Raw genomic sequence first — 25,367 nt, 5'->3', positions numbered from 1 at the left:
TTGTTGTTTAGTTTTTGGCTTGGGCTTTCATTTGCTTGGTGCTGCCAAGTGCCAATGGATAGTAAAAAGCATTTGTTGGGGTGCCTCGCTGGCTCAGTTGGAAGAGCATACAATGACTCTCAATCTCAGGGTCGTGAGATTGAGCCCCACATTCAGCGTTAAGATTACTTAAATTAAAAAACTATTAAAAGACTGGGGGGGAAAAAGAAATATTTATTGAGTACCTGTTACTCAACTCTACAGCAGGCATCACAGACCTTTAAAAATAGAAAAGACACCTCCTTTGTTCTGGAAAGACCTTCTGGCTAGCAAAAAATTGTTGCAGGCACCAGTTTTAATTCTGGAGTTTGGGCGGCTGTGTCCTTAAAGGAACACTGAATAAATACAAAACAGCGTCAACAAATAAAAACCATTACAACACAGCTAGGGCTCTAACCTAATCATTTCTTACGAGGCTGAGAAATGCCTCCATAGTTACTTTGCTCAACAGCTCGTCTCCGTGTATGTAACTGTTGACTCTAACTGCTTCACTGCCCTGACCACAGTCTTTGAAATATTCATGAGGCAAAATTCTGGCCCATGCCAGTAAACATATTTCGGTACTGATCTGATGTTAAGGAATTCCTCTTACCTCTTACAAAGGAAGGTTTCATCCCACTTTAACCATATCGCACCATCTTGCACACGGCACCATGTGCACTCAGCAGTAGCAAAAGCAAAGGTGTATATAGTGAGCAAAATCTGGCAGGAGAACCCCGCAGGGTAGGCTAGGGCACACCTGTTAGCCATTGTTAGCTTAGATTGTGACAGGGGTGCCTGGGTGGCTCAGTCAGTTAAGCGTTTGCCTTCAGCTCAGATCATAATCCCAAGGTCCTGGGATCACAGGGAGTCTGCTATTCCCCCTGCTTGTACACTCTCTCTTTCTGTCAAATAAATAAATAAAATCTAAAAAAAAAAAGAAAGAAAGAAAGAAAGAAAGAAAAGAAAACTTAGAATGTGACAACTTACAAACAAGGAATAATTAAAGAAATCTTAGAAAGTTCTCATATTCACATTTGTTTCTCGTATAGTGAGATGGACACTATAACAGTTCAGCTTGCTTTAAAAAAACAACTAGAATATTGATGGCATCAAAAAACTGTAGTTGAATTAGCCCACACAGCCTTTTTGGGAAGAGGTGGATTTTTAGAAATGTATACAAAGAAAGAGTCAAAGGAACATGTTTAAGCACAAGATTTATAAAGGTGAAAAGATAAAATAAGAAAGTCACATGCAGAGAACAGGCCACCTTCACCAGAGCAGGGAAGCTACACTAAAAACAATTCTGAAACTTCCCTGAAACCAGAGGTAATATGGTAAAGACAACTTCAGTTCTAGCGCTACTCAGTGAGCACCAGACTTCAGCCACGTGGTCTGAGATGTACGTGCAGGGGGAAAAATAGGAAGCTACTGAATGATTTTAATCAGAGAAGAGAAATCAAACGGGGTGTTCCCTGAGGCACTGGTTATAGTAGTAACAAAATGGAAACAAGCTCTATATCCTTCAACATGGAAATAAGATAAACCACAGCAGATGCACACAGTAGAATACTATGCTCAAAGAACTCCATATGCACTGTCATCAAAATATTCAAGATGCAGGAACTGGAAAAATAAACTGCTGAGCTGTATTATGATCTGATTTTCAGTTTTGGGGTTTGCATATACATTTGCGTGTGTGCTTATGAACACACACACACACACACACACACACACACACGGATCAACCAATTCATGGATCATATGTAGAAGGACAGGAACAGAGAAACTGGCAAAGGTGAGTAACTCTGGAAAGAGATATTAGGAGAGGGGACTTCATGCCCTTCCAAACGGATTAATTCTTTTACCAGCAACCTATTATAAATTTCTTGCACAGTTAAATAATCATCCATCTATAGCCATTTATGGCTTACACAGTACTTTCACACGTCTCCTGGGACCCTCATAGACCTGTGATGTTGGGTGGGGAGGCAGGAGGGTCCCCGTGTCCTTCCTGATCTAGGAGATACATGACCTTCTGAAGTTACACAGCCAGCCAGCGACAGAACCATGTATCCTGACACAAGTGCATCGCCTTCCAAACTCCTTAAGTAAGCACAACTGGGGGAACTCTCCACACACAAAAAACTCCAGTGAGCTGATAATCATCCAAATAGTTCATTACATCTTTTCCTGAGGTTTTTGTCATCCTCAGAGGGTCCTTTCATTGTGATTCACTTCAACTCACTCACCCCTTTTCTTCCTAAATAGACAACATTTTCATTTAGTCATCAAATAATACTGAGTATCTCCTGTATTTGAAACATTGACAGCATAGTAATAAACATGTCATTTAATCATGTATTTGACAAATATCAGTCAAAAGCTTAGCAGACATTCACTGTGGTAGCTGTTGACTATTTTGTTAAGCAAAATTTCCCTCGTAAAGCTTACATACATAATTCTGGGGAAATTGAATATTTAACCTCATAACTATTTTCCTAGGGCTATGGTAAATGTTAGCAAGAAATATAAAATGCCAAGAAATATACAGTATGAGAATCTGACCACACGTAAGAGACTAAGAGACACATCCCTGAGAAATGACATTTAAGCTGAGCATTGAAGGAGATAAGGGTAAGGCAGTGGGGAGGGGGAGAAAGAGAGCTGACATTCCATCTGTGGAAGACCAAAGGGGCATGCCATTCGGTGGAAAGGGGCAGGAAAAACTAACATGATGTCACGTATGGTTTGGCCAAAAAGTGTGTGGCATTCAGGCAGAATGGCTGTGGTGAGGTAGGTCAGTGGCCTGGAAGCCAAGGCCAGGACTTCTGACTCTATCCTATGAGCAAAAGGAAAACAATGAACGATTTTAAGCAGGGTAGAGACACAATTAGATACATATTTTTATAAAAGATCATCCAGACAAGACCGGAAAGATAATGCTGGACAAAGTAGGAAGATAAACAAGAAGATGACGTGGAAGCCACCCAGGCAAGAGGTTGCCTTGATGAGGGAGAGACAATGAATGTGTCTCCACTCAGCAACCCTGAATTTTGAAAGATGTTTCATTAAAAAATAAAAATATAGTTTTCAAATACCATGAAATCAGATAGGCATAAAGCAAATATAATTCTGAACTTAGAAAAAATCTCTCTGCTTTGTAAGTTTTATGGGTCTGCCAATCATAAAAGTTTGATTTAGGGCGCCTGGGTGGCTCAGTGGGTTAAAGCCTCTGCCTTCAGCTCAGGTCATGATCCCAGAGTCCTGGGATCGAGCCCCACATTGGGCTCTCTGCTCAGCAGGGGGCCTGCTTACTCCTCTCTCTGTCTCTGTCTGCCTCTCTGCCTACTTGTGATCTCTGTCTGTCAAATAAATAAATAAAATCTAAAAAAAAAAAAAGTTTGATTTAAAGTTATCTGTTCCTGAAAGAAATCACCACTGCAGTGGTCCATGTTAATCAGACAGCACCAAACACATTTGACATTTAAGGAAATTCCTATTTTTTCTAGATCAGTCTCACAAATCAGAGCCAACAAGTAGCCATAAGATATAAACCATACAGCAGTCAGGAGTAGTGATGCAAAACCAAGGAAGGAAGATACAGATTTTATGCATGTAAATGAGGGGATGGATTTTTTTCTGCAGGAACAATACATCTTTTTCCAAACAACAATAACAACAAATAAATCCCAAACAAAAAAATAAATACATGCCTTTAATAACACTAAATTAATTCAATAGTACCAGCACAAACTGTGGGAGTTCTAGTTGATGACTTGATATAAGATTATTTTCTTTTGTACACAATTTGAGTTGTCTACAATATAACACATTTTCAAGAGTTGATGGTATCCATAGAGCAAATAATAATAGTATTTTGAGCGTTTAGTGCATGCCAAGCATTTACTCCTCATTTGATCCTGGTGACCACATTATAATATAGGGATGTATTATTATCACTACTTGAGAGATGAGGAAAAGGAAGCTCCCAGAAGCAATGTGCCCAGAGTCTTAGCTAGGAAGACATAGGTCTAAGTCTGAATGCACAGTCATGATTCTTGGTTGTTGTTGTTTTTTTTTTTTTAAACACTTTATTTATTTATTTGTCAGAGAGAGAGAGAGCACAAACAGGGAAACAGCAGAGGGAGAGGGAGAAGAAGGTTCCTCACTGACCAGGGAGCCCAATGTGGAGCTCCCAGGACCCCAGGATCATGACCTTTGCCGAAGGCAAGACACTTAACCGACTGAGTCACACATGTGCCCCTCATGATTCATGTTCTTAATCAGCACAGCTGAGTCAGATGCAAGTGTGGAAAATAGAACTGATTCAGAAGTATCTGTGTGACTGTGTGGCCAAATTAACCCTCACATCTAAAATTCAAGTGTCCTTGAGCAAAAATAACCCACAATTGTTTGCTATGGCAGTGAACTTTTTTGGAAAAAAGTGACCTCCTACCCTAAGGAAAATGTAAAACAATATTGAGAAAGGAAGGAACAAATATAAATCCAGACCCGGACTACATCAGTTTCAAATGAGGGCATCATTAACCCCCCTAAAGTGGTGTTTGCAATTACCCGAGTTTGACCATAAATTAGCTAAAATGAAACATAAATTAAATATCTTCCGATCCCAGAGACGTTCTCACTGGGATATGTATAAGTGAAACAGTGTGGTCTTGTAAAGCGTGCAGATGAGGACTGTGTGTTCATTTCCAGTTCTCAAATAATTAGGGTTGGGTTTTCATTTTCGTCACCTCAGGCTATTTCTGTACTGTGTGAGTGAACTAACAGCACGCTGAACTCATACCTCACGCCATAGTGCTGTGCGTGCCAATGGCCGCCAGCACCAAGGTTTCCAGTTAAACTGTTGGGAATGAAAGGCCAAAATGCTGGATCCCAATGCTGTAATAGTGAGGAAAGCCTTCACTTCGTAATAGTGAGGAAAGCCCATCTTAGCAAAAAGACCCAACTAAGATTGCTGGCCGGTCTGTAGATGCACTCTCCTTACACATAGTTTTAAGATTAATTTTCTGCATTCTTTCTGTTTTCATCGGCTGCCATGAGCCTTATGGCCTTATGAATCAAACTGTCCGAAGTTAGGAAGCCACAGCCATTAGTGGGACTGAGGTCCTCCTATCTATTTCTCTCACCTGGAAGCCTTGAATTATGACTAGAATTATAGAGGGTCACAGTTCATTCTTTCTGATGGCAAGTTTCAAGCTGGTTGTAAGCGAAATCATAACATCCACTCAGCATCAATACTCCTGACACACCTAATCTAGGGAAATGGACGGACCGATAAAGTTATGCTTAAAAAAAGGAAAAGATGCAAGAAACCGTTTAATAAGGCTTGCTAGAGGTGGCAATCATGAGAGTAGGTAACTAGTTGCTTACATGAATCTCGGAAGTAATTTCAGCACCAGCCAGTAAAGGAAAATGTTTTACAAACCTTTAAATCTAAGAAAAAATAATTTCACTCTGTTGTGTTCAAGAACCACTTCTCTGGAATTCACTTCCAGCCAAGGACCACACTAGACAATGAGAATATCAAGGTTTTGTCCCTTTCCCCAGTGAACTAGAAGAAGTGCGTACATCTCTTACAAACAGTCCTTTAATTTTATCTAAAATGGGATTGGCTTCTCCTCCTCCTTCACCTTTTTTCAAAGTCCGTGTAGCCTGGGCCAGGCATGTGGGGAAGATCTTTGTACATCAGAGAATCCAACACTGGTAAATTGGGTTCTATTAAAATAGAAACTGTAAGGGGCGCCTGGGTGGCTCAGTGGGTTAAAGCCTCTGCCTTCAGCTCAGGTCATGATCCCAGGGTCCTGGGATCAAGCCCCGAATTGGGCTCTCTGCTTAGCCGGGAGCCTGCTTCCTCCTCTCTCTCTGCCTGCCTCTCTGCCTGCTTGTGATCTCTGTCTGTCAAATAAATAAAATCTTTAAAAAAAAAAAAGGAAAGAAAAGATAGGAACTGTAAAAGGATCAGTAGCTCTATACTGAGAAAGAAAGAAAGAATGAAAGTTTACAAAGACATTCATAACTTTGTGCCAGCTATTACATACTTTATTTATATAACACTAATTTTTGAAATTTTAGAAAATGTGCATTAAATTCTAAAACTCTAAAAATTCACCAAAATGCACAAAGAGATTGAGATACTACCACATATCCATGAGGATGACTTAAAATATATATATATATATATATATATATATATATATATATATATATCCAATACCCAATGCAGCCAAAAATACAGAGCAACTGCAACTCTCTTGTGCTCCTGGTGGGAATGCAAAATAAAATAGTACAACCCCTCTGAGAAACAGTTTGGATTTTTTATAAAGTTAAACATATGCTTACCATATGATCAGGCAATCCTCCTCCCAAGACTGTGTTCACTCAAAAGTTTTCATAAGTGGGTGCCTGGGTGGCTTAGTGGGTTAAAGACTCTGCCTTCGGCTCAGGTCATGATCTCAGGGTCCTGGGATCGAGTCCCGCATCTGGCTCTCTGCTCAGCAGGGAGCCTGTTTCCACCCCCCTCTCTCTCTGTCTGCCTCTCTGCCTACTTGTGATCTCTGTCAAATAAATGAATAAAATCTTAAAAAAAAAGAAAAAAAAGAAAAAAAAAAGTTTTTCAGAAGTGCCCAAAACTTGAAACAACCCAAATGTCCATTAGTGGGTATCTGGATAAAGACTATGATACTTGCGCACAACAGAGTACTACTGAGCACTGAAAAAGAATGAACTACTGATTGATCCATGCAACGATATGAACGAATCTCAAATGCATTATGCGAAGTTAGTGTTTCTCCACCTTAGCACCATTGATGTTTTGAGCCAGACAATTCTTTGTTGTGGGAGGCTGTCTTGTTCACCATAGGATATTTAACACCATCCCTGGCCTCCTCCCGCCAGATCCAGAACAGACTCCCCCAGTGCTCCCTGTTCTAGCAAACAAATATGTCTCCAAATATGTCAGATGTCCTCTGTGTGAGCCAAGGATGCTTTCAGTTGAAAACTACTTTGCTGAGTGCAAGAAGCCAAACTCAAAATGTTGCATACCTTAGGATTCCATTTGTTTGACATTCTGGAAAAAGCAAAACTATAAGGGCAGAAAATAATAACGGTTGCCAGCTGATAAGAATAGAAGGAAGATTTGAGTACAAGAAATAGCACGAGAAAATCGAATCAAGGGGTTTTTTCTGTATCCTGAGTATGGTGATGCTTTGGTCTTGGCAAAATTCATGGAACTCTCCACCAAAAAAAGTGAGTTGTACCTTATGTAAATTAAAAAATAAAATTTAAGAAGCACACGAAACACTACTTTATCTCTAAAGCAATATAAATACTATAGTTGAAATATATAAACTTAAAAAGGATAATATTCAATGCAGCATTAAATGGCAGAGTTCTGCATTTTCATGTCAAATATCAAAGAATGTAATATACAAAGGACAATAAAACATATAAATAGTACAGAGAAGTTTAAAGTTATCTATGAATAAGTGTGTATATCTGTACCTAGAGGATAATTTTAAAAGACATTATAAGAGTTTCTTTACAGCAGTCATTTCAATAAAATGAATGTATTGGATTATCTTAAACTCATTTCTCAATGCAAAGTTATCTGCCAACATAGAAAAGTTGTATCCTTCAGATTTTTATATAAAAAGTTAAAGGACATCTTGCTGAAATAAAATATTTTTTCACCTATACAGACATTTTTACTTCAGTTATATACACTTCTCTGTATTTACTTGTACAGAAAAACCTCAGAAAATGTAAAATACAGAAGCTATTTGTTTTATGACATAAATTTTTTTAAATTAACTATCAGAGAATTGCTTTAGTAACTTGGAAATGACAAGGATTCCAGGCATGATTTCCCCTTACCAAGGCATAATAAATTCTGCAGCTCATACACCATCTGCTGAAAAGCAAAGTAAGAATGGTGGCCCTAAAAATTAAAATTAGAAGTAACACAGCAGTAGCTATGAAGAAGGAAAGTTGGAAGCAGAGCCCCAGCTGGAAGATGAGACTAATAGTGTGGGAGCTATAAGGGGACATCAAGAGTTTCTCACCACTCCCTAGGGAGATGTAAAATACATGATTTGAGTACAAAAGACATTCCAAGCTTGATTCCCAAGACTGCCCTTAAGTTATAGACTAATGACTGCAGCTTAACTACCTTCTTTATTTGAACTCTGAAACAAACAACGTTTAATATGTGGCTGGTAAGTATAACTGGTAAAGCCATTGGTTCTTGATATTAGAAAATGCCCCAGGATGCCTGGCTGGCTCAGTCAGAGGAGACTGTAGCTCTTGATCTCAGAGTTATAAGTTCAAGCCCCACTTTGGGAATAGAGATTAAGAATTAAGAAAAAAAATTTTCTTTTCTTTACAAAAAAAAAAAGAGAAAATGCCACATATCCAGATAAAACTTTTTTTTTTGATGCAGAAAAGACCATTTGATGGGCATAAGAAATATTTTAAATGATGGCAAAATAACCCACAAATGGGTGGAATTAGATACAATGTAATGAATTTCATAGGAATGGAAATACAGCAGTAACCCAGTAAATTCAAGAATATGGTTTGTTGACTCCTGTTTAACAGACTACAAAAGATCTTGGGAGAAATAAGGCCCACAGTTTACTTCCTTGAGTGTTGAGATGCAAATAAGAGAAAGCCAGTTCGGGAATCCTGCAGCCTATTTACACACCTGGGAATCTTAACAAGAATCAAGATGAAAACGTCTCAAAGGAATGTGCCATAGCTGGCCTCATTCCACTGATTATACAGAGTTCCATGGGTACTTCTGGGATACTGTGTCTTTGGACAAAAAGAGCTTTACTTTTAAGCTGCTGCTGAGAGTTCCCAAACCACCACTCCCACAGCATGGGGGAGGGGTGGGGAAGTGTCTTTTTTTTTTTAATTCCCTGAATAGTTCAGACAATCTTGAAACATTTACTAAGGAAGAAGAAAGATTTCTTCAGGACAAAAAACTTTTAAAAAATGACTCAAAAATGGGTTTCTTTAGCTATTTTTGTTGGTCCACGCTGCTTTATTTCTCAAAAACTTTATTAACTCTGAAATTCAAGGTCAGTCATCAAAAGTCTGTAAGCCTCAATCTCCTACTCTGTAAAATGGAGATAACATCACTTACCCTGCCTGGTGGGAAGATCCAGTGAAATGATGCATTCAAGTAAACCTTGGAAACTATAAAATACTAATCATGGTGAAGGAATTATTTATATAGGCACTAAATATTCTGTTTATTAATAAGATAGATTCTTGAGATAGAGATCCAAATTTTTTTCTAGGTTTTATTTATTTGATAGAGAGAGGCAGAGAGGCAGGCAGAGAGAGAGAGGGAAGCAGGCTCCCTGCTGAGCAGAGAGCTCGATGCCAGCCGGATCCGAGGACCCTAAGATCATGACCTGAAGGCAGAGGCCTAACCCACTAAGCCACCCAGGCGCCCCAAGATCCAACTTTCAAATATCCAATGTATATTTTATATAAGCTTGTTATATGACTCTTACGAATGGAAACCTGTTTCAAAAATTGTAAAATCATGTCCCCTGGGTGGCTCAGTCAGTTAAGTATCTGTCTTTAGCTCAGGTCTCGATCCCTGGGTCCTGGGATCAAGCCCCACATCAAGTCGCACAACTGGGTCCCTACTCAGCCAGGAAGTCTACAGTCTACTTCTCTCCCTCCGCCCCTCCTGTGTTTTCTTGTGCTTGTGCACACGTGTGTGTTTTCTCTCTCTCTCTCTCTCGGTCTCTTTTTTCCCCCTCCCCTCCAAAACAAAATCTTTAAAAAAATATTGTAATATCAGACACTTTCTTACAATGGTAGAAGCAGAATATCTTTTGGAATAGATTGTCCAATGTCATGGCTACAGACAGCTCGGATCCTCTCAGCTCCCTAAATCCAATCCTAAACTTCGATTTGTAAATAGTAAAAATTCAGTAGCATGAAAAGATAGTAATTATCCCTAAAGACCACATAAGCTATGGTTTTCCCTTTTGAGATGGTCGAGAGTCCAAGCATTTTTAAGAAAGTATGTGAGTACAATAAACCAGTGTCAAATTTATATCTAAAAATTATAACCCTAAGGAAAATCAACTTTACAGATTTGAGGAAAGTAGTAGAATTTATTTTTGTTTTTATGACACAAGTTCCCAGGAACTTAATCCTCATTGAAGGATGTTTGCTGAATTATTTACCCAGTAACTCAACCTCCACCCACCAGCAGTGACAGCCTTCATGGCTCCAGCTCTAAGTAGTGGGATATATTTAGATTATCCTAAGAGATATTGAAAATTCCATTCAAAAGCTACCTGAAAGCTTTTCCCTGGGCCTGGTCTATACTAAAGTAAAAGAGTGCCTCAATGACATCTTTCTAGAAACTTTGATAGCTACATTTTTTTATGAGTAGTTAATATTCTGCCACTCAATGGTCACAATTATTGCCAGAAATCCTAGGATTTAGAAATACAAAGAGAGAGAGAGAAAAAAAGATTAACACTTGCTCATTGAACATGTATTTTATTTTTTAAGTTTTTATTTTAATTTCAAGTATGCATTTTAGCTTATGTGTATATTTCCTTCTAGAATTCTAGGGCCTTTTTTTTTTTTTTAAGATTTTATTTATTTATTTGACAGACAGAGATCACAAGTAGGCAGAGCACCAGGCAGAGAAAGAGGAGGAAGCAGGCTCCCTGCTGAGCAGAGAGCCCTATGCAGGGCTCCATGCAGGGCTCGATCCCAGGACCCTGGGATCATGACCTGAGCCGAAGGCAGATGCTTAACAACTGAGCCACCCAGGTGCCCCAAGAATTCTAGGGCTTTATTTTGGCATTCTTGGGCCAAAGACTGATTATTTAGAAAATGTACTCACACATTAACTACTGAAGTTTATCTTTTTTTGTGCCTAAATGCTAATGGCAAGTTCCTCTAGGTAGAACACCAAACCAGTGAAGCTTGATTGACTTTTGCCCGAAGTGCTTTGTCACCGCCTTGTTAGAATATTCTAATACTCTAGGCTGGGTTTAGAGGCTTGGAGCCTGCTTGACCCTACACAGATGTAAAGTGTAAACAGGTATGTACAGGATACAAAGACAGTTATGAAAAAAAATTGTTGGACCTTAAATTAGCACCCATAAACCATAGGCATAGCTCAAACTTTGTTCTTGGAATCGCTAGTGAAACCATGAGGTTACAACTATTACCAATAATTCCTTGCAGAAACTAAAGACCATTTTCCAGAAATGTTTGAGGACAGAAAATTGAGAGAAAGAAGGGTGACCTTAACTTCTACCCTCAGGGGTAGATGGTTATATTTTTAATAATTTTCAGTGCTCTTTGTTTACCTCTTAGAGTGTTTTTATTAAACAATTCTTAAAACTGCTTTTAAAAAAATGGGATAATGGCACTTGTGGTAAACTGAAATTAATGTTGTTCTTCCCTAGACAATACCAGGGAGGGGGGAGTTGCTAAATGGTGTGCCAGGATTTTTATAACTACTATGAGCTGGTTAGAGAAAGAAATGCATATTTTCACAGGATAAACATAGCCTTTCTCTGGTACTTGAATCGTTCCCCCATCCCTCTCTTCTCCCTTCTTCTCCTGTTTCCCTTCCTCTATACCTTTCTTTTTGTTTCAAGTTAAAAATAAGCATTTGGGCCTTTTTTTTTTTTTTTTTTTTTTTTTTTTTTTTTTAACAAAGCTAAAAGTAGTGGATAAAGTCAGGGTAAACCTAGTGTTCTCTGTGCTCTTTCTTCTCTGACAATTGAATCTCAAATGTCATGAACTCACTTTACTTGGATAATGGCAATTCTACATTTCTTAATCCTGACCTCCAATCCTATCCCTCTATAGAAAATACACTTTATATAAACATATGCACACTATCAGCCGCCCAGAGATATAGGTCTGTTTTGTATCCTGTTCTGTTCTAGTCTCTTCAGTGCTAATTTAAGAAGGCAACAATTTAAGAGAAGGACTTTGGCTATAGCATCAAGTTCTCATTTAGACATACACTTGTGCTTTTAACATCTATGGCGATGTTTTTGCGTACATGCACCGTGGGGCATGTATTACTGTCAATTTTTCAGGGCTATAGTACCATTCCCCATCTAGCCTCATTGCTCAGCTCTTTAATTCAATCCTTTTCAAAGACTCTCCCTACCATCTTCACTCTTACATTATTATGAAGACTTCTGTTTGCACAAGTGTTTTTCAGATGTCTTTTCAAACCTTTGTTTTTCTTGGCAAGTAATACAAATATCACCGGTGTTCACTTTTCCTGATTTGGAAGAACTTTTTTAATACTATGTAGTATTTACGTTTCAGAAAGGTAGTTGTCTATAATTAATAATACAGTATTATATATTTAGGAGTTATGATAATATGGTATTGTATATTTGAAAATTGCTAAAAAAAAGTTTGAGTGTAAAAAAATTTAAAAATTAAAAATTAAAAAGTTGAAGTAGAGCTTAGAAGTTGTCATCATAAGAAAAAATTATACAAATATGAGTAGTGAAAGATATTAACTAGACTTATTATGACAATCATTTCACAATATATACATACAGTGAAGCATCATGTTGTACACCTAAAACTGATATGTTATAAATCAATTCTACCTCAATTTTAAAAACTGGAAAAAAGAAAAAAAATAATTTTAAAGTTGAATATAATTGCTTACTCTACTTACATTCATTAGAATTAATTCTTCTGATAAATAATAGTATTTGCAAAGATAAATGGTATCTTCACTAAATATCTTATGTATACTTTTTGTTTTTCCATGTGGTAAATCCATGGAAAATATTAGAATTTCCATTTCATAAAAGGAGAAACAAAGTCTCAGAAATTAGTGCCCTAGGCATTGTACTGATGAAAAAATATTTCAAGTCAACTAACTTCTTAGCATCCAACACTAATCTGTAAAATTCATTTTCTCCCCATTTTTAAGACTGTTTCTTGAACTCATTTAAAGAAACTTATCTAATATTTTATATGTCATTGTCAGAAATTTCAAACAATTTCACAAAGCATTCTATGGTATCCTTATTTACTATTTCAGGCATAAAATCCATCAGTTCAGAAAGTAAAATGCATTTGATTTTATGTCTTACCAGAAAATTTGGAGAGTTCTGTGACATTAATGCAACTTGAGAGTTAGCAAGCAATTGAAACAAAGCACTTAATCTCTGATGTTCTTACTTTAAAAGTTCTATGTGATTTGGGTTGGGCGGAATCTCAAAAGGGACCATTTCTGGATTTTTTTTCCTTATACACAACAAAAATTCAAGAGTAATTTAATTATCATAAGGAGTTTTTCAATCAGCTTCAGTGCTAGTCTCTGAATGTTTGCGGATTCCAAGGATCTGCAAATAATTAGCTAACAGTCCTGGAATGCAGAAATAGATTTGTCAACAGCATTGGTGTTGAGGGTGTTAAAGGAGAATCAAAGATAACAGAGATATAAATGAGTTCACTCAGGTGACTGCCTGGAGTCCCTCCTTTATCTACACTGACATTCTAGAGGTAATAACAAAAATTTGGTCAAATATCTATATGGAACAGATTAAGGAATAGCTTAACAATTTGGTTCTTACATGAAAGTCATGTTGTCGCTTAACATGAACTGTCAAAGTAATTGCACTTTCACTCATGTCCACCAATATATTTGTTAAACCTAAGAGAAACTTCACTGTGTAGAGGCATGCTATTCTCAGTGTATAATTGTTAGTTATTTAACCTTTCGAGTTTTACTCCTGCCTCCATATAGGATTTTATATCTAGAAAAGAATGAAAGCAAATCCATTTGACCTCCCAGTAATTACCAGAAATTACCAGAAATGTACCAGAATTAGCTAAATCTTGATGAATCTGACGCTTCTTCACCAATGTATTTGCATCAACCTGAAACATTTCTGCAACTCAGAGAAAAGCAATATGGAAAGGTGGTTCTTATTCTTGAGAAAAAGTTCTTTCTTTAATCTTTTATTCTTCTCTTGACAAAAACGGAGGTTAATGTTTCCCTCTTTCAGATTCCCTATTCTCTGACACCTTTTAGTTATTTTCATGATATGTCAACCCAGTCTAACATTTTTATGCAGGACATTCCTTTCAAAGTAACACAGAACTAGAAACCTAGTTTTGCTGCGAGGACTCTCTTGAAATACCCCTTTATTCATCTGGAGACCATTTACATCTTCCCTTTCTTTAGGTGATGCCTACTTTTTCTCTCACAATAAATAAAAGATAATCAGATAAACAATGAAAACATGGTCTTTGGCCAGCTGCCACAGCATCAGAATTCTTCAAGGTTTTGCTTACTTTTAAAAACACACATGATGGGGCGCCTGGGTGGCTCAGTGGGTTAAGCTTCAGCTCAGGTCATGATCTCAGAGTCCTGAGATCAAGCCCCGCACTGGGTTCTCTGCTCAGCAGGGAGTCTGCTTTCCCCTCTCTCTCTGCCTGTCTCTCTGTCTACTTGTGATCTCTGTCAAATAATAAAATAAAATCTTTAAAAAAAAAAAAGATTTTTCCCACACTTTAAAACACACACACACACACACACACGAAAAGCTATCATGACTAAACGACCTAATCAGGAAATTTGAAGAAGAACTTATAAGCTAGACAATTTCTTTACAGTATCTTAGTATCTTTATAATATCAATGACTTAAATGATACTGTATTTAAAAGATCTTTCCAAATGTGGGTACCTGGGTGGTTCAGTGGGTTAAGCGTCTGACTCTTGATATCTGCTCATGTTTTAATTTCCAGGTTCTGAATTCAACCCTGGCAAGTACCATTCAAGGGGCTCCTGGGTGGCTCAGTCAGTTAAGAGTCTGCCTTCGGCTCAGGTCACACCACGGTCCTCGGATAAGAGTACCGCATTACACTGGGCTCCCTGCTCAGTAGGAAGTCTGCTTCTCCCTCTCTTCCCGCCTTGTGTTCCCTCACCTCCCTGCTTATGCTCTCTCTCACTATCTCTGTTGCTATCTCTCTATCTCTCTCAAATAAATAATCTTTTTTTTTTTTAAGTACCATTCAAATCGGAGTTGGATGCTCCACTGACTGAACACAGACACCCCCATTTGTGAAATACCTAATTCACTTTCAGCTGCCAAAGTTTTACTATAGTAAAAGTTTTACTATAGTAACTTTGATTATAAATCTAAATGCTGGGGTGCCTGGGTGACTCCCAGTCATTAAGTGGCTGCCTTCAAATCAGGTCATGATCGCAGGGTCCAGGGTTCGAGCCCCGCACTGCGCTCCCTGCTCAGTGGGAAGCCTGCTTCTCCCTCTCCCACTCCCCCTGCTTGTGTTCCCTCTCCTGCTGTGACTCTCTCTCTCTGTCTCTCTCTGTCAAATAATAAATACAATCTAAAAAATAATAATAAATAATAAATAAATCTAAATTCCTTCAGGAACGAGATACATAGAAGTACACATTTATTCGGTTTCCCCTGACCTCCGCTGTCATTCTTCATCTCTTTTGTAATTTCCTCCTCATGTTGGAGGAACCAGAACTCAATCCTTTGATCTCTTCTCTGTCTACACACACTCCCATGGTGATCTCTTTCATCCAAGTCTTTTGGCTTTAAATACCAACTCTAAATGGATGACTCACAGGTATAGACCCCCAGCCAGAGCTCATTTCGACTTCAAACTCAAATACCCAAACTTAATTCCTGGTATCACTCCCCGAATCTCTTCCATGTCTGTCCCTCCCAAGCCGCTGACAGCTAGATCTTTCTGGTAGCTCAAGACGGGTCTCTCTTTCTCCCATACCCTGTATCTAAACTGTCTACAACCTGTTAGCTCCAGCTTCAAAATAGAACTAGACCTCAATCACATCTTAAATTTGCACAAACATGGCCCTGGTGAGCCACCATCATTTCTCATCTGGAGTGCTGCAGTAATTAATTATATCATCCCTTGGCTCAGAGCTTGTCATAGTTTCCTGTTTCACTGACAGTAAAAGCCCAAATCTCTACAATGGCCCACAGAGCCATATGTTTTTCCCCTAGCCTTTTGAACTTCTTCCCTAGTTTTCTCCCCTAGACCCCTCTGCACACTGCCACCCTTGCTGTTTCTGGAACATTCAGAAATGCTCCTGCTTTAGGATCTTGCCACTGGTCACTCTCTCTCTCTGCTTGTATTACTTTTACAGCTCATATCCATACAGCTCACTTCTCCTTCTCCAGGTCTTTACTCAATGTCATCTTCTCAATAAGATTTATCCTAACTACCTCATTTGAATTTCAACTCCTCCTCACCTCAGTACTCCTGATCCTCCCTGTCATGTTTTATTTTTTTTAATATAGAACTTACTATCACAATATACATTTTCTTCTTCTTCTTCTTCTTCTTCTTCTTCTTCTTCTTTGTTTGTTTATTGCCTGTTTCTGTCTGCAAGAATGTGAGTTTGGGAGATGTGGGGAGAAGAAGACAGGAATCTTTGTCAGCTTTATTCACTGATGTATCCCCAGCATCTAGCACAGATCTGGATGCATTGTGGATGCTCACCAGTAATTGCTTAATGAATTAATAAGCGAAGATTAGTAATAATAGTTGACATCAGCACTAAACAATATAATGGACAGTATGAATGATCACAGCTGATAGAAGTAGAATCCCAAAACTATACAGTGCTTTAAAGCGCACCTGAGACAACTCATCTGAAAAATTTAGAAAATAGAACCAGAGAAATAAAAAGATTTGTCAAAGATCATAGTGTTAGTTCATAGCAAAGAAAAAACATCTGGGTCTTTTGGTTTAGTGGTTTTCCCCAGTCTTTACTGATTCTCTTGCCTACCCCCTAGGTCTAAACAAGACTTCTTGAGGTTCTGGAAGACCGTCATAATTATGTCTGCCTGGTGATTGACTTGTTTCTCCCTAAAAACGTAAACTAGTGCCTAAAGAAATGGTATCTTGATAGCTCCTATGCTAGGTCCATGGACCCTGTAACAGACTGAGATTGGCCACCAGACCACATAATAATGACACTAGGACCCGAGGATCTGAGCACAGGGGGCTCCCAGAATCCATCATGCAGCCCTCTACACCCCAACTCTGTCTTCTCACACCCAGTTAACTTTAACATCAATCTAAATGCTCAAATACTGCAGAAGCAGCTCATGTCTTGTAAAGGACATGATCAGCCTTGGTAGTACTGAACAAAAACATTACCTGGCAAGAAATGAATGTTCAGCCATCTCTTCTCAGTGGTTGGATTTCTGCTTCCTCTTCACTTTGTCCTCTTTCCCGCAGTCCACTTCCTTTCTTTAGCTGACAGGAAAAGCGACAACAGTGAGTACCCAAGTCCTATACAACCAAAGTTAATTTCTACTTTTCCCAGTGGTTGATTCTCAATCCTTTTTCCTCCATTCTTTTTTATTATAGAGGAAGAATACCAAATAAAGGAAGAGAAAAAGAAAAGAAAAGCCTCCAAAAAGAAAAACTCCCCAAAGGAAGAACACAAAACTGAAGCTATTTAGGTTCACGGAGGCCACCTATGACATCACAGTCACAGAAACTTTCCACTGAGGACATGGAGGAAGTGGCCAAAGGAGCTACTGACCCACAGTTAATAAGAGGAAGAGATGATCAATAAAGCTAAAAAATGCAATTACCAATCAGGCAAGATGGTAACAACCCTTAACAAAGGAAATCCTGGGGAGAAGGCTTCCTAACATTTCTGTGACTCAGCTTTATTTAAAAATATTTATTGTGCCAATGAAGAGCGATATGCCATGCGAGGTGCAACTGTTTATACAAAAGAATACGGCCAAAGTGGTAATAATAGTAAGATAGTACAAAGAGCAAGAAGAGCCCAAATCACGCGTGTTAATAATTTGCTAAGAGAAAAAATAAGCTCATTTTAATCACTTGTTTAAACTTGAGATTCATATGGTAACATGTAAGAGACTTAATTGTCCTAATACATGATGTGCAAACTACAATCAACTGTGTAACTACTTCTTTTCTGAAATAAACATGAAATAGAAAGAACTACATATTTTCACTGAGTTAAGGTAGAAATTTTGAATTGTTTACACTAAATAAAAATACTATCATCACTTCAGTGGGTTATAAAACATAAATTTTTAAGTTCTGCAGCACAATATGGTTTACAATGACATGAGTCTTTATAAACTTCTGATCGTAGTACTGTGTAAATTCATAATGTATAAGTATCTAGGAAAAAGTGTCATTCTGTGACCATTTTTTCCCTAAAAGTGCAATTTCCTGTATTTATCTAATAAATAGATATTAAATCATCACAATCAGTACTGGTAGTATTGTAGTGACAGGAAGGAATCCACACACTGCCAAAGATAGCTAACATGCATTTAGTAAGAATCATAGCTTAGGTCTATATTGCTTCTGGCTATTGAGTTCCAGTATGGAAAAGACCCAATTCGTCTATACTTGACAATGTCCTGTACATTTTGCTCTCAAGCAGAGTTAACAGAAGCAGTTCCCTGTCGTAGGTAAATGTGCACATTACTGTCAGAATATTGTTTAGCAAAGTGGACCTTGCAGTCATTCAAGTAATAGGTCAGAATACCAAAAATTCGAAGGGACACATGAAGTTAGAAAGGACAAAGCATGCACTTTAAGGATAAATGGATCTGGGTTTGAATCTACTCCCAGTCTTTTCTTTATGTGCTTGGGCAAATTACTTCATTTTTCTGAGCCTTGATGTTCTCTGGGAAAAAAGTGAAGATAAGAAAAACGTTCTTTGCCGGATTGATGAATGGATAAGACACAGCATATATAAAATGTATAATTCAGTGCCTAAGATAGTTGCTCAAAAAGTCTAGCTGCTGTTATGAGAAAGCATTGATATTCCTTTAGACCTTTAGGTTTACTTGATATGGTTTTTTGGAAAAGCAAAAACGTCTACAATGTGATTGAAAATACTTGGATGCTGCCCAGTTCGGTCCCTTAACTCATCTTACACGGTATTGCACTGAGTGGGAATGGAAAGCACTTAACAATGAATTAAGAATATTTCAGTCCAGGGCACCTGAGTTGCCTTGTGCTTAGGTTATGATCCCAGGGTCCTAGGATAGAGTCCCACATAGGGCTCCCTGCTCAGCAGGGTGCCTGCTTCTCCCTCTCCCTCGGCTCCCCTGCTCATGCTCTCATTCTCTCACTCCCTCTCTCTCAAATAAATAAATAAAATATTTAAAAAATATATTTCAGTCCAGATGGTAAAGAAGAGATATGAAATAAAATCTCCCTAACATGTTTAATAGAATAACTGACAAATCCCTAGATTATAATTTTGTTGCCTGGAGTAAAACCAATCTATCAAATCAATTCAAGTTGTTTCTGAAGCAACTGTACTACTCATTCCTGCCATTGTCTAACAGACATGACACTGAAAATAAGAATGTTGCTGTATCGTGATTGCATATAAGTTGTAAATAAATTGTCTCAGATACATAACATATTCTTAAACTTTATCCCCAGCAAGCACAAAATTATGTTTTTAAATTTATTTTAGTAATCTCTACATCCAGCATGGAGCTCACAACTCCAAGATCAAGAGTCATAATCTTTTCCAATAGAGCCAGCCAGGGTCCCAAAATTAATTTTTAAAATATTTTAAGAAACTTTCCATTTTTAAGTTTATCTGAATGTTCTCTCATTTCTGACTTTCTGACTTACAGCCAGAGTAATCATAAATTGAATAAAAAACTGAATCTTCCAGAAACTGGGAGATATTGGTATTCTCTCAAAAATTCCTGTTCTTTTTTTTTTTTTAGATTTTATTTATTTGACAGACAGAGATCACAAGTAGGCAGAGAGAGAGAGAGAGAGGAGGAAGCAGGCTCCCCACAGAGCAGAGAGCCCGATGTGGGACTCGATCCCAGGACCCTGAGATCATGACCTGAGCCGAAGGCAGCGGCTCAACCCACTGAGCCACCCAGGCGCCCCCAAAATTCCTGTTCTTAATAGCTTCCCATCCTGGATTCTTGATAAAAGAGCTTGGATAGGGATGCCTGGGTGTCTCAGTCAGTTAAGTGTCTGCATGTGACTCAGGTCATGATCCCAGGGTTCTGGGATAGGGCCCCCATTGGGCTTCTTGCTCAGCAGGGAGCCTGCCTCTCCATCTTCCTGCTGCTCTCCCTGCTTGTACTCTCTTCTCTCTCTCTCTCTCTCTCTGACAAATAAATAAATAAAATCTTAAAAAAAAAAAAAAAGCTTGGATAAGTACTCAACACTCAAAATGTACCCATCACATACACCTCCTGTTTTGATGTGTGCAATTAGAAGTTTAACTATATCTGTGCCCTCTGAAAGTTACTATAAATATATAGATTTGGAACCCTTATTTTTATTCCTTAATGAGAATGTTAGACTCTGTTCAAACTCTCATCACACTTGACAAAAATGTCCTCTTGCTTTAACAGCAACTTTCAAGCAGCCATATCCTAAAGAAACCCTGCTTCCCTGCGTAGCATTTCTTTGTGCATCTCTAAAAGAATTAGCTGTTTTTTGTTCGAACAGGTTTTCCATTTTGCGGTGTTTAAAAGGCAGTAAAGGAGAGCTAAGAATTGGAGAAATACAGTGGATAAGAATTACATGTATTTCAAACTCCTACTCTTAAAATAGACCCATGTTGGTGTTAATGGGTCGCTTTCATGTCCACTCAGAGAATAAGAGCCAAACAAAGAAAAACGTTTGCTCAGATAAGAGAAAAATTCCACCAAGAAAAAAGAAGATAGGAAAAAGAGGGAGAGAGAGACTCAAAGAAGATATAGTGTTTCCAACAAGTAAACATTTTATTTTGCTTGACAATAGGTAAGACAACATGCTCCTGTTTGTTATTTTCCCAACTATCAGTATTTTAACTGATTAAGACTAAAGTATTTTATTTCTCCTTGGTCTGATTTGGGAAGAAAGGCCAAGGACAGGAAATCTGAGTCACTTTATTCCTGAGAAAACCTTTGTATTGCGAGCATTCATGATGGTGATAAAACACACAGATGGGTTCAAAATGTTACCTCTGCATTTATCCACCCCAACAAAATAATAATTGTGTAATCACATGGAAATCGGAGTAAATTTTTCTAGTAAATTTTTCTAGAAATAAAATTAACAATCCATCATTTGTGCTAACTGAAAAAAGAGAAAGAATTTTAAAAGTTTACAAATAATGCAAAAGCCAACTTTACTCAACGGTTTTGAGCTTTTCTCAAGCTTAATCTATTATTTGAAGAGCTAATCAGAAACTAGACCAACTAGTTTAAGTTTTAACTTGTTCCTCTTTCAATCCTAAATCCTTCTGGGGAAAAGATATAAAGGAACAAGGAAAAGTCTAGAAGGTTTGGAGAAGCAAAATAGAAAGGAAAATGCAGACAGACAGGTGAGCCATGTTTTTTCCCCAATCTCAGAATAAACTAATCCTGTCCTACATAACCCAGAAGTGACTCCTCATGGCCCAACCTATGTGCTCAGACTGGACCCCACATGCTAGGTACTGTATTTGGGTCATTAATCTTCTGGACAGTGGTTTTCTCCCAGAAATCACATATCACCTCCCCTAGAGAGAGAAATATCTCCAGTGTTCCATCCCTTAGTTTCCCTCCCACTGGACAAAGCTTATACAAACTCCTAGTGGGGCTATGTTTATTTAAAATACTGTTGGTATCAGTTGAGTTATGAGAACATAAAACCATGGTTGAACTAAGGAGTTAGAAAGAGTACACAAGAGGCAGAAACATGTGCTTTCAACCGGTCTTCAGGACCTGGGGCAAGGTGGAATTAATGGAGCCACAGACTAAGAACGTTAAACAGGGATGAAGAAAGAGGGCTCTATGGACCTCTGCCTGCAATTTTCAAAGGCACAGCTTTCAGGTTTCAAAGGAACCAGCTGACATCAATTCCAAGATGGTTTTCTAGATCCCACAGACTTTCACATCTATGGTTTGCAAAAGAATTAGCCATACGGAAAATTAGTTTCATGGCTCTTTTCTGATTTCTCCCAAGGGTGATAGATAGCCAGTGTCATCTCATTGCATGGAAGAGAAGCTCATTCACTACATTAATTGCGGTCTTAGGGAAGGTGTTGACCAAGTACAGCCACATGGGGAAAATCCAGTTGCCCAGCGGCTTTCATAAGTTTGACTGGCACACAGTCTTGCTCATTCATTTATGTATCGCCTATGACTGCTCTTGAGCTACAAGGGCAAACTTGCATAGTTACACCAAATACCATATGGCCTTCAAAGCCAAAAATATTTACTGCCTGGTCCTTCAGAGAAAAGTTCGTTAACCTCCATCTTGGGTAATGAGAGTTTATTCTTCCATAGAATGCCCATTGAGAAAGGCTGCTGGTGTGTGACTGAAGCAGTAAATCCAAGAAAGAAACTGTGATTCTCTCAAAACCTACCTCAAATATGGGGCTGGAGGACGAAAACTGAAACTAAATGAAAACTAAACTAATAACTGGACCTAGGGAAAATGACCTATCACTCTGAATGAAGAGGTAACAAGAAGTAAAATTAAGATGTCTGCCTATTCCTTCTATACCTATCTGCATGAAGTTTATGTTGCTAAATATATCTAGTAATTCTGCTACTGTCATCTTTTCACTGAATTGTCAGCTTCTTCAGATTTTTTTTTTATCCAATGTGTCATGTCATGTTTGTCCTTACTCTACTCATTTCCCCTTCTTAGGAAGATAATTAGGAAGATGTTATTTCTCTATATGTCCCTCGGATTTCATTCAACTTTTAAGAATAAAGTTATCTTAGGAAAGCAGTCATGTGACATGAATATGGGCTGTTTAACACATGTTATTGAAGAGGTGGAGAAACAGACTTGCATATATGATTGATGTGATTGTATGTTGGTATAATCTCTTTGGGGGACAATTTAGCAATAGCTACTAAAGTCACAAAAGCAAATTACTTTGACCCGGTTTTTAGGAAATTTCTGCTTTTAGGAAATTACCCTCAGACATACATCATTCAAATATTTAGAACATGAGGTATGTAAAAGATTATTCTTTGCAGTATTGTCTTTTCACCAAAAGATTGAAAACAACCTAAATACCCCTCAGTTGGGGTCTAGTTAATTATCTTAAGGCACATGCACCAATGGAATACTAAGCAACCATCAAAAAAGAATGGAATACAGGTTTATGCACTAATATGGTGACTCACTTGTTTATTTTTTTAATAAAAACCTATTAAGTACCTACTATATTCTAAACAAAGAGGATACAAATTGGACAAAACAAATTTTCTTCTCACATGGAATACCAACAATAAACAAATAAAAATGTGTAAGTGTGAAATGGAGTAAAACCAAACAAGGTGGGGGACCTGGGTGGGTCAGTGAGTTAAAGCCTCTGCCTTCGGCTCAGGTCATGATTTCAGGGTCCTGGGATTGAGCCCCACATCAGGCTCTCTGCTCAGCAGGGACCCTGTTCCCCCCACACCTGCCTGCCTCTCTGACTACTTGTGACCTCTGTCTGTCAAATAAATAAACAAAATCTTAAAAAAAAAAAAAAAAGAAAAGAAAAGAAACAAGGTAAGGAAGATAGATATTTGCCCAGATTATTGCTCTTGTATTTATGATTGTCAGGGAAGTTAAGGTAGCATTTTAACAGAAACCTGAAAGAAGTGAGGCCATGCATATATCTGGAGAAAGAGCCACCCAGAGATAGAGCTCCCACAGAAAGTCCCTGAGATGGGGCGCCTGGGTGGGTCAGTCAGTTAAGCATCTGCCTTTGGCTCAAGTCATGATCCCAGGGTCCTGGGATCAAGCCCCACATCGGGCTCCCAACTCCAGGGAGGGTTTGCTTCTCCCTCTCCCTCTCCCCCTGCTTGTGCTCTCTCTCTCTCTCTCAACTAAGTAAATAAAATCTGAAAGAAGGAAGGAAGGAAGGAAGGAAGGAAGGAAGGAAGGAAGGAAAAAGAAAGAAAGAAAGGAAAGGAAAAGAAAGTCCCTGAGATGGCACATTTAAGAGGCTGGTATGACAGATATCTAGAAGCCGCGGGGAGGCATACATACAGACAGGTAGAGATGAGAGGTGTGAGATGAGACTTGACAGGTAGTGAGAGGAGTACCATCAGGACACTATGGTCACCCAAGTAAAGAATGTGACTTTTACTCTCAGTTTCATGGGAAGCCATCAAAGGGTCTAGAACAGATGAATGACATAATCTGGCTTTTTTTTTTTTTTAAGATTTTATTTATTTGTTTGACAGACAGCAATCACAAGTAGGCAGAGAAGCAGGCAGAGAGGAGGAAGCAGGTTCCCCACCGAGCAGAGAGCCCGATGTGGGGCTCGATCCCAGGGCCCCGGGGATCATGACCTGAGCCGAAGGCAGGCAGAGGCTTTAACCTACTGAGCCACCCATGCACCCCTGATCTGGCCTTTTTTAAGGATCACTCTGGCCGACCCATTTGTTAGTCAGAAATGGATTGCTTTAATAGAATTAAGAGATGACACTAGCTTGAACCATGGTGGTAATAGAGGAAGTAGCAAGATATATTTGCCTTCTGGATATATTTTAAATGATATCCAAAAATTATTGTTTAATTAAGTGCTAAGAATAACACGTGGTACCATTTGTGTTTAAAATAGATGGAGATGACACCCATCAGGAAGAATGAAATCTTTCAATGATGTGGATGGATACAGGATATTATGCTAAGTGAAATAAGTCAGAGAAAAATAAATATATGATTTCATATGTGGAATTTAAGAAACAAAACAGATGAACATAGGGGAAGGGAATTTAAAAATAAGATGAACACAGAGGGACTTATAACTAGGAAACAAACAGGGTTGCTGGGCAGCGGGGAGATAGGTGTGGGGAAGGGATAACTGGCCATTGGACATTAATGAGGGCACTTGATGGAAATGAGCGCTGGGTGTTATATGCCACTGATGAATCATTAAATTCTACCTCTGAGACTAATAATACACTATGTGTTAATTAAATTGAATTTAAATTAAAAAATAGATGGAGATGATATATAAATACATGAAATCCCTGAAAGAATACATGAGAAATTGGCAGCTTAACTTGCTTCTGATAAGGAGAACTAACTGGGAAACAAGGGTGGGAAAGAGACTTTCGGTGTACGGCCTTTTGTATCTTTTGAACTTTGAACCATGTGATATACCAATTATTTTTTAAATTAATTATTTACATTAAAGTTTTTAACGTTCGTGAGGAGAAGCACGATCTCTAATTCGTATGGACTATATTTTCATTTACTTGCATTTTTAAAATAATTAAATAAAAATAGAAAAAAGACTTTGAATCAAAGCACCTCTTGA

The 25,367-nt window shown here is 38.3% G+C and overlaps 1 protein-coding gene across 1 annotated transcript in view; it reads left to right on the top strand.

The window, feature by feature from the left end:
- SMIM31 (small integral membrane protein 31) overlaps positions 1-18,082 on the top strand; it is a 47,079-nt gene extending 28,997 nt beyond the window's left edge. The window contains exon 3 of the transcript XR_009403096.1: positions 17,456-18,082. The gene's annotated coding sequence lies outside the window, so the exon portion shown is untranslated. The remainder of the gene's footprint in view (positions 1-17,455) is intronic.
- The last annotated feature ends 7,285 nt before the right edge of the window (positions 18,083-25,367 follow it).

The sequence above is a fragment of the Mustela nigripes genome, chromosome 1, assembly GCF_022355385.1.
Source record: "Mustela nigripes isolate SB6536 chromosome 1, MUSNIG.SB6536, whole genome shotgun sequence".
Classification (NCBI taxonomy): domain Eukaryota; kingdom Metazoa; phylum Chordata; class Mammalia; order Carnivora; family Mustelidae; genus Mustela; species Mustela nigripes.
This window is presented reverse-complemented; position numbering and strand designations above follow the sequence as displayed.